This window comes from Gopherus evgoodei, chromosome 3 (genome assembly GCF_007399415.2).
Source record: "Gopherus evgoodei ecotype Sinaloan lineage chromosome 3, rGopEvg1_v1.p, whole genome shotgun sequence".
Taxonomy (NCBI): domain Eukaryota; kingdom Metazoa; phylum Chordata; order Testudines; family Testudinidae; genus Gopherus; species Gopherus evgoodei.
In genome coordinates, this window is record NC_044324.1 from 43865120 (window position 1) to 43875949 (window position 10830).

General features: G+C 43.0%; 1 long non-coding RNA gene across 1 annotated transcript; it reads left to right on the forward strand.

The window, feature by feature from the left end:
* Nucleotides 1-208: 208 nt before the first annotated feature.
* LOC115648216 lies at nucleotides 209-9707 on the forward strand. Its single transcript, XR_003999489.1, has 3 exons — nucleotides 209-673; nucleotides 1304-1524; nucleotides 9194-9707. It is a non-coding gene; the product is annotated as an uncharacterized LOC115648216 (long non-coding RNA).
* Nucleotides 9708-10830: the final 1123 nt, after the last annotated feature.

Genomic DNA, 10830 nt, shown 5'->3' on the forward strand with positions numbered 1-10830 from the left:
ATACATTTGTTTTAAGGGTTGTGTAGTGAGGGGGCCCCACTCCCCCGCACTCATGAGGGACACAGGCCAGAGAAGGTGCGGCCACGAGCGGAGGCCCCGCCGCATGTCCCCGCCCCCCGGAAGTCAAGGGGCAGGACAGGAAGTCCAAGGCCCGTCCCGCCTGTCCCTGCCCCCCGGAAGTCAGGGGGCGGGACCGGAAGTACAAAAGCCCGTCCCCAGCGCTCAGTTAGGAGGAGGCTGCCAGAGAAGGCATACTCTAGGGCCCGAGATCCTGCTGGGCCTGGCCTACCCCGTGCCCGGTACCCGGAAGGGTACTGGCCTGACCTCCCCTGCGGTCAGTACTCAGAGGAGCCGACTGAGCGGTCCGACACTTGGCCTGTGGGGGAGCTGTCTGGACCTCCCGACGCCTGGTACCCCGAAGAGGGGACCGGACCCCCCGACGCCTGGTACCCCGAAGAGGGGACCGGACCCCCTGACGCCTGGTACCCCGAGGAGGGGACCGGACCTCCCGACGCCTGGTACCCCGAGGAGGGGACTGGACCCCCCGACGCCCGGTACCCGAGGAGTGGACCGGACCTCCCAAAACCCCGGCGAGTGGACTGGACCTTCCGACGTCGGACACCCTGAGGAACCCATGATCTGGGACCCCCCGGACTACGCTGGCAGAGGGCAGGTACCCAGTGAGGGGGAGGTTGGAAGTAGCCCAGGGGCAGCCGACCCCAGTCAGGCTGCAGGCTCACCTGAGCCGATGGCAGTGTGTTTCGGTCAGGATTCCCCACTGACCAGTAGCGCTGTTGTCCACTACTAGGGCCCCGGGCTGGAACACAGTGGAGTGGGAGGGCCTGCGTTCCCCCTGCCACCCGTAACCGGGTGGCAGACTCCCCCTCCCCTGACCTGTGGAGGCTATATACTGTTCCCCTGTGCTCAGCCCTGCTGACGAGGCCTGAGCCTAGACTGTGTGTGTTGCCCCGCCCTGCCCAAGGGTCTGGGCATACTTATATACTGTTTCCCTGTGCTCAGCCCTGCTGACGAGGCCTGAGCCTAGACTGTGTGTGTTGCCCCGCCCTGCCCAAGGGTCTGGGCATACTTATATACTGTTTCCCTGTGCTCAGCCCTGCTGACGAGGCCTGAGCCTAGACTGTGCATGTTGCCCCGCCCTGCCTAAGGCCTGGGCTTATATATATACTGTTACCTTGTTGCTCAGCCCCGCTGAAAGGCCTGAGCGTAGACTGTGTGTGTTGCCCCGCCCTGCCTAAGGGCCTGGGCCACTTGCTAACTGTTGTGGGTTCACTCCGCCCCACAGCAAGGGACGGGCCCCGAGTCAACAGAGTGCGGTGGGCCGGTGTGGATCCTCTCCGCCCGCAAGGAGGGTTCAGCCCCGGCGCCGCTCTACTGCAGGTTGTATCAGCTGTGATGCTGTCAAGAGTAAGACCCTGCAGCTGCTCCTGCTCAGTACTCCTAACACAAGCCAGATAGATGACCTGATGGATCACACCATGCCTGATTGCCTGAGGAAGCTAGCAGGTCAGTTCCTAATCTCAGCAGCAGCAGTAGCTCACTAACTGCTGAATGCAGAGTCCTATCCTTGGACCCTAACCCCCTCCCACATGGTCATCAAGCCTTGCTCCTGCTCTGTTCCTCCACAGTTCCAGCCCAGATCATGGCCTGAACCCAGCCTTGTTCCCATCCTTATCTCAGCCTTGCTCCTGCCTCCCCTGACTTTTGGTAATCCAGTTCTGACCCTTGCCTCTGATTCCTGACTATGCCTCTATCTTTACTCCTGGATCTAGTATTTAGACTCTGACTCTGGTTCTCAGACTCTCTTGATCCCTGGCTCTAGCATTCAGACTCCAACCATTAGGCCTGATTCCCACTTTGGGTTGCCAACTTTGTGTTTAAAAATACAGGACAGACCTTACATGTTCCCAATCTTGACTTGAAACTCTAGGGGCAAGTCCCTTTCTCTCCCATTCCCATGATTCCTAGGGTTTCTCTCTTTCCTTAGCAGAGAATCCAAGGCCTCGAGTGCTAGGCCAGCAGCTTCTGTGACTCCTCTTTAGTTCTTCACAGGTGCCAGGAGCTGAGTTGGAGGCTGCAGTTGTTGGTCTTTGCCTGCTGCAGTGTTATGAACTTTGCTGGGGATGTTGGCAGAGATTTTTCAAGCGGGGAGGCTACACCCCAGGGAGGACTGACTCCCCTCCAGACAGAGCCCCTTCCTGACCTTGGCTCTTCAGTGCAGTTCCAGGGCACTCAGCCCTGTCCATTTGCTCTACCAGACGGAGCCTTCACAGGGAAAGCAGATGGAGCTGTATTCAAGGGCTGGAGTCAGCTGGGGGCCAGTACTCATGGGCACATCTTTTCACTCCCTTTCTGACCTTGGCCCACTGGCCTGACCGTGGCCAGCTTAGACCTTGACATGGCCCATTCTGTTTTCCCTGTGCAGCACTGAAGGGGCGGAGTTGGGAGGGACGTGGAAAGATCCACCAATGAGTACTGGCCCCCAACTGTTGAAATACAGGATAAAAGGCATCCGTATTGATTTAGTATGGATATGCAATTTTCTATTTAAATCAGGGCTGTCCCCTTTAATTCAGGACTGTTGGCAACACTACTCCCGCTTCAACCACTAGGTCTGACTGCCTATGATCCCATCTCCTGACAGGTGCTAGCTGTTTGTGGTGGCTGTGTGTGTTCCTTTGTGCAGCTGCTGCTAGAATGAGGGAGAGACATGAAACTGCAGTATTATTACAGAGTCTTTAAAGGTCTCCTCAGACTGCAATAGCTGGATTTTCTGATTCCCTGGTGTGCAGGGGATTATCCTTTCCTTTGAGTTGTTATGACTAGAAGGACAGACAGAACTCAAGAGTGTCTGGCTCCTAGTCCTTAGCTGGGTCCACTGGACCATGATGCCTGCAATTTAAAAGCATAGGATTAGCCCACTGTTTTTTAGAGCACAGTGACAGCTCCAGAGGTGTGCTGTGTATATTTCACTCTCTGTCTCTGCCATGGGCACCCTTGCTAAGTACTCACTTTCCAACTGGATCATCCCATTACAGCCCCCTTGTTTACCAGAACCACATTATCTCCAGCAGGGTCACTTCTGTTTGACCCCTGCTCTAGAATTCTCTTCAGGAACTTGTGACCAGTAAGAAAATGCAGTATGATTTATTTATTCCCAGAACATCACAAGTAGAGACACAAGGGTTAAAATAATAAAAGCCTAAAAACATTCTTATCTACACCTTGGCCTTTGTTTTAGGTAGGCTCGCAGCATTGGATGGGCAAGGCAAATCTCTGAGTCTGATTCTCCCTGTCATTGTCTCTCCTCCTTAGCTCAGAGGCATTAATCCATTCCAAAGACTCCTTGTTCAAGATTTCAAAATTACTCTGGGTTCCTGGAAGAACTCAAGCTGGACTTAATCCTTAGGGTTCCATAGAACCAGCCACACAATAACCTATAGCTCCAAAGAGAGAGAGATTAGATCCAGAAAAAAAAGTGGTTAACTACCACATTCTTCACAAACACTTTGTCATTCTTTAGGAGGGAAAGTGCTATATAAGTGTAAGATATTATTATTATTATTATTGCTATTAACCAGAAAAATTAAAATTGATAAAGTATACCTAAAAGAATGTAAATCAACAGTTTAGCGAAGGGCTACCATCTACACTGAAATTGGAGACACATGAGTATAATTGGCCATAAAACACCATCTATAATCCCAAATATTCACAATGATAATTCTTACATGCAGAGGAGACCATTTACCCTTTTTGTAGAGAAATGACAAGGCAAACAATAATATGTGCAACGGTAGGATTTCAAAAGGAAATGAAAGCTGTTAGACAAAGGAACTACAGTGCATATTCATTTGGTAAACGTGAAAACTCTATTGCAGCATTAAAATGAAGCTTAAGAAAAACAGATGAAAAGGTAGATGAACTAGAACAAAGATTGGAAGACAAAACAGAGTGAAGTGCAGTCATAATCACAACGTACTACTTTGCTTAATGAGCCATGTATAAAATGTGATGATTTAGAAAACAGACTAAGAAGAAATAAAAAAGGAATGTATAAGGTGTTTTCTTTATAGTCATTAAAGTGCAATTATGAATCTAACAGCAACACCAGTAACAACGCATATTTCATACTATTGTGTTTTACTCTTATAATCAAACATACCACACCAAACCGATCCAGCTACTAAATTGAACTACTGACCCCGCTGAAATATTCACTCAAACAACTCTCCCATTCACTCTAAGGCATAATTAAATGAATACCTTTTAAGGTAGGCTGAGGTTTTCAAAGCTGCAGAGAGCACTTATAAGCACAACTGTCACTGAAATTAATAGAAGTTGTACATCTAAATCCCTTGTCCGCATTCGACACCCCAAACTGTCAAGGGGGAGAAAATGTCTGGTTTCGACAGGGAATCACAACTCCAGTACTGTAGTGGGGCCTTCAAAAGTGTCCTGTGCCCTGGGCCTCCAGAACTGTGCTAGTGGGATGCAAAAGCTGGGTTCCTGCACAAGGTCCTAAGATTCTCACACAGTGAAAATTCACAGACTTCCCTGAATTCAGACTCCTCTGCAGCACAGAGAAAGAAGTCCGATTCCCCTCTGCGTAATTAACCTGTTAACAATCACTTTGTTATATGTTCTATTTTTTTTTAATGAATTGCATAACTGGTTGGAGCTAATTCAAATGTTGCTCAGAGATACATAGATTTTTAAAGCCAGAAAGGAACATGGTGATCATCTGGTTTGATTTTCTGCATAAAAAAGACCAGAGAACCTCACTCAGTAATTTCTACATCAAGCCCTAATGTCTGTTTGCACTATTACACATCTTTTGGAAAGATGTCCAGTCTTGATTTAAAGACTGCAAATTATGGAGAATCTACCATGTCCCTTGGTAAGTTGTTCCAATGGCTAATCACCTTCGCTGTTAGAAAAAACTTGCATCTGATTTTTGGCCTGAATTTGTCAAGCTTCATCTTTCAATGGCGGATCTCGTTATGCTTTTTTTCTGCTAGATTAAAAAGCCATTTACCAGCAGAAATCTTGTACCCATTTGGTACTTTAAGAGGTGATTTGATCACAATCTACACCTTCTCTTGCATAAATTAAATAGACTGAGCTTAAGTCTCTTGCTGTAAGGCATATTTTCCCAGTCTGCAAACTCTTCTTGGAGTTCTTTTTTTTTAACCCTTTCCAGTTTTTGAACATCTTTGTTGCATACAAATACCATCTCCCTCCTTCTAATTGATATCCCCCTGTTTATCGCCACAGATCACGTTAGCCCTCTAGCTATACCATTGTACACCTCTCATAAGAGACTGTGACAATGTATCTGAATAGAAATATTTTGCGGGTTTGATGATAAATCAAAATTTTCCATGGAAAGAAGATACTTTTCACAAAAAGCATGTTTTGTCAGAAACCCAGTTTTATGTCAAACAACAATTTCAATCAGCCCTAATTAAAATGCATGTTGTTCACATTAGATCACCTTACTATATGATCCAGGTTGAGCTGTATAGTGACATGTCCCAGTCATAATTTATCATAAGTTCCCCAATTTTGTGTCATCTGTAAATTTTACCACCAATGATTTTATATTTTCTTGCAGATCACTGACAGTGTTGGAAACAGTGAACAAAATACTTAATTATCAGAGGGGTAGCCTTGTTAGTATGGATCTGTAAAAGCAGCAAAGAATCCTGTGACACCTTATAGACTAACAGACATTTTGGACCATGAGCTTTCGTGGGTGAATACCCACTTCGTCAGATGCATGTCATGTCATGCATCTGACGAAGTGGGCATTCACCCACGAAAGCTCATGCTCCAAACGTCTGTTAGTCTATAACGTGCCACAGGATTCTTTGCTGCAAAAAACTTAAAGTAGTCTTTTTTTTTTTTTTTTTTTTTTTTTTTTTTAATAAATGAAGCAATTTGCTTTTAGGATTGTTGGGTTTTTTTTAACATAGCTTCAACAATGTTATGCCCAACATGCTGAAAGAGCTCTGTTTTGTGTTGCAATTAGGCAATGATCACATTACATGAGAGATTATCCCATCCTATTTACAGTAAATAGCTTCAGGTAAGGAAAAAATAGAGGCTTTATTCATGAATGATTTATATGCAGCTTCTTCTCAAGGTTTTGCATTATTCAAGTAGAAAATTGTGTCCAGAATACTAAAGACATACTATATTTTGCTGTATGCAACCAGAGCTCACTGTATGCATTAGATTCCCCAAATTGCTATTTAATACCTTGAAACATCAGACAAAATGCCTTTGCTTGACTTTCTTCTTAAATGCTCTCTTCTTACAACCAAATCTCATTTTGGACCTGGATTTCCCCATATTCCATTTACAGGAATAGATTTTCAGGTGGCATGACTGTATAGCCCATTGTACCTAAGGCCATGGTAAGAGTACAAGCTCCTTTGCAATGCCCATATTAATTTGTACAGCTCCCCTGTAAGACTCCAGAGCTATAAAGCAATTGGCACAGTCCAATGTTTTCTATACCAGAAGTTCAGTCTCACGAAATGTTAGGAAGGGCCCTATCAAGGACAGCCATGAAGAAATAATGGTCATCATTCCAAAAATTATATTATGCCAACAGTTATCACTAAATGGTATCTGAGAAATCATAGCATTCACTGTAATTATAACAGGGAATAACCATGATAACTCTTTAGCAACTGCTTGTGTCCTGCTGGTAAACACTTAATTTTTTAATAGTGATTAATAGAAATTCTAAAATAGGGATTTCAAATTTAAAATAGTGTCCTAGATATTTTTCTTGGGAGTTAATTCAGACCTTCAGCACTAAGTGAAAAAGAAGTGACTTATGAAAAATCCTTTGTGAAGTGTCCATATGTTAGGATAATGGACTATATAGTATTTTAATAACTTGAAAATAGGAATTAGAATATGAAGTTTGATTGTGTGTCTGTTCCCCTAAATCAGTGATCTATTAGTTCTAACTGATACACATAACGTAGGTAGGTATTAAATTAGCAAATATTTTGTCATTTCGATTTATAGCCTGGAAATAATTGAAATATCAAGGCTAAGACAAGTCTGGAATGCCCATTGTGAAGAACTGTGTGAATGTGAAATATGAATGTTGAGGACAGTGGAGATAACAGTTAGAAATACCAGAGCAAGGTGCAAGTGAGAGCATCATTATTCTTTACCCTCAAATGTGCATGGCTGTGCTCTGGATATGGCTCCAAACACCACACAACTGCCTTCTGGAATCCTGTATAATATGATAAAAGCATAGGCAGAGTGGGAACCATCCACCCATTGGATTAACCCCCTGGGGACTTGCTGGAAGACCTGCTTGCAAAAACAGAGCTTTCCAACTGCAAAGACTAATGAGAGTGACAGGACTACCCAGCCACAAAAAAAGTGGCCTGAGTACTTTGAAGAACAGCATTCGGCCTTCAATCAGGGGCATGTCCTCTGGTGTGACATATAGAAGAGGCACATAAGCCATCCAATGTTAGTTTGCCTCCCCCACAGACATATTAAGTAATAGCTTTTCACGGGAAGGCGGAACATGTTGTTCCTTTTTGCACCACGTTTATCTGTTATTCAGCATATATCTGTCTCTAGCTTTACAAGTTTAATCTACTCAGGTGATAATTAATCAACAGAATACATCATCTTTCAATGAAATTCCTGGCAGGTGGAGGAGGAAAGACTGTAGCTTTGACTTGCCACAGTAGATCAGTTCCCCACCAGTCTATCTGCAACACAAAATGCTAAGTCCTAAAAATGCCAATGCTTTATTATTCACTAATAAGAGCTTTATATCAGGACCAGTATGTGGGCAGTCTGATCTAATGGTCAGGTCTAGTGGTCAAAGCCAGCATCTAAGCCAGGGCTAAAGCCAGAATCAGAGTTCAAGGATCAGTGAAAGTCAGGTCCAGTACAGCAACCAGGCAAGAAGCCTCTCAGGTGCTCAACAATTTCCTGTGCCTCTTTCTGGCTGAAACAGTCAGATCTGGCCAATCAGTGGGGCCAATCATTGTCCTCAAGTCAGGATCTTCATGGTCATTATTTCCAGAAGGGTCAGAGTTCTGCAAGTCCCTCACTTCTAGTAGCTCAGGATGAACTGCCCAGTGGCGACAAGGGTGTGAGGGCTGCCCGGGAACCCATGGGCCATTACACTTTGTTATTGCTATCAATTTTTGTGTGGAAGATGCTCAGATACTACAGTGATGAGTGGCAGTATAAAATCTTAAAACAGTTAATAAATAGATACATTCAAGAGAATAAATCTCAGTTAAGAGATTGTTAATCAGATAAGCATGCTCAGATTAGTACTTCCACTAGGATGAGTCTTAGTACATTCCTGAGAAGTTGTCTGATTAGTGCAGGAGACCAATAACTTACTTTGAGAAACGAAGGGAGTAAATCAACAAAGCACTTATTCATGTTAGATTAAGGTCTTATTTCAGAATTGAGATTTTGGAGAAAGTATGTCCAGATCAAATTATCTCATGATATTTTAGATGCCATCTACATTTTGAGAGAGTAGCTCACAGGGGATCGTGGAAACAGCTGAGAGGAGAAATCTGAATTCTGTCCCTGACTCTGCCACTGATTTCCTGTATGGTCTTGTTCAAGTTACTCCTCTGCTTTGTTCCTCAGTTCAGCCTTCTGTAAAAAGTGGATAATGATATGGACCCACCTTTTTTTAAAGTGATTGGAGCCCTATTGTTTAGTGTTTGTATTAATTTAGCACTCCCTGTTTGCTTGGCATAGTCCGAACACAGGTAAGACACAAATTACTTACAAACTAAGAATCATCAGATGAAAAGCACTTTATAATTGTAATGATTACATTTAAGATTTTTTTACTGTTGTACTTCTCACTAATTATCCTTCCTTTTAGTTCATACATCTTAGTCTGTTTAACAGTGTTATTCTCAAACCTCAGAATTTTCCTTGTATTTGTTTCTTTCATCCTCTTATTTTCCAGAAAGTTCTCCCATGGTCCAATCTTACTTCCATTTAAGTCAATAGCAAATCTCTCATTATCTTTAGTGGTGTGGGATCAAATCCTGTGTCTTTGAATTTTCACTGTCTAAAAATATTGCAGTGATAAGAAACTGAATACAAATCAATTATGTTAAAATACTCTCCTTTATTTCTCTGACAGGAATTGGAAAAACTTGGAGGGGATGAAGGGAGACAAATTTGTCTACTGAAAAGTATCTCTGGAATATTTGTATTAACTTGCTTTGACATCTCTTAATACTCCTAAAACTAAATATTCAAGTGAAGGAACAAATGTTTAGATGAAGGACCCTGCTTTTGTTGAGGTTAATGAGAGTTTTGCTATAGAATTCAATGGCAGCAAGATCAACCCTAAATTTGTTTATCAGGACTGTAACTTACTTCAGGCTGCTACATAGGATTTAAAAGGTCTGTTACTTACACTTCGCTCTTATCTTCACCTAGATGTGTGGTCTGAGTCTATAATGCTTAACTGAGAGGATGGGGGTGGGAGGGGTGAGGGAGAGAGAGTGGTATGTTATCTATCAGTTATGCCTCTTTGTGTATCCCTGGATTTGCTGGAACCTTGAGCTCTGTAAACAGCAATGGGAAAAGTAAATAAACTTGTGTTTAAATGAATCAATGACATATGAAGCAATAAAACTAGCACAACAGCACATTTTCAAAGTGGCCTTTGCTTTTCTTACTTCTCAGCAGTCCCTTTTTAGAGCTAGGATCAAGAGAGAAAGCCATCACAATGAGTTCTGTAATCAAATGCAACATTTAAAACTCAAGAGAGAAAACATGTTTTCTCCCTGTGAGGTACAGTATAGTCTGTTCTTTTTGATTCCCTATAAGGGGCTCAGCAGAAACCACATGTAACAGTGTAAATTCTAAATTCTCTATTGCCTTTGTGTGTATTTATGCAGCCCAATCCTGCTCCCTTTGAAACCAATGGTAAAACTCCTGTTCAATTCAATGGATTGGAATTAGAGAACTGGGGTTTTGACTGTATTTGATATTTTTCCCTACAAGTTTGACATATTCATAGTAACAAAACCTTGCATTGAATCTGTCCAAGAAATGTGGTTACAAGAGAGTAACAAGACAGTCCTTGTAAATGAAGACACAAAACTGAGATAGACATATTTTCAATTGATGATAAGCCTTGTTATATGTAGGAGTCAACAATGGAAAAAGGATCTCTAACAACAAGTGTGAGTAGTTATGATTGAATCAGAAATGTATTTTGTTTCCCCATATATCTTATATTTAGTTCTCTAAACAAATCTGGTTAAAGAAAACATCAAAGATATTTCCTGTATTATAGAATTGGAAAATATAAATTCAGTCCAGATGGCTTTTAGCTACAGTCCTGTCAAAGAGAATCCATATGTTTCTTTTCTGCTAACTCTCAGGGTCAGATTCTTGGGTGCTGTGTGGTTGTTTTGCTCCACACTGAGAATAATCTGGCCCTAGGAAGATCACTCAAGTTTAGGGGGACTTTCTACAATTGCTGAGCTAGAATAACAACTCATTAGGGTCATTGGCAGTCAGCCTAATTTAGAGTAGCATTTAGGTTGTTCTAACTGATAGACCCCTGCGCAGATACAAATTTTGTATCCATGGATATCTGCAGATTTGCAGGGCTCTGCTAATTGATCTTGGCAACAGGTGCACCATACAACAGGCATGGGATCAAGGGAGTGCAAAGATGAGCCTCAATGCACCTTTTGAATCCCTCCCTCTGGACTGCAATGTGTGCTTTTTTGGGCATAGTCAGAAATCTAATCCTCTGTG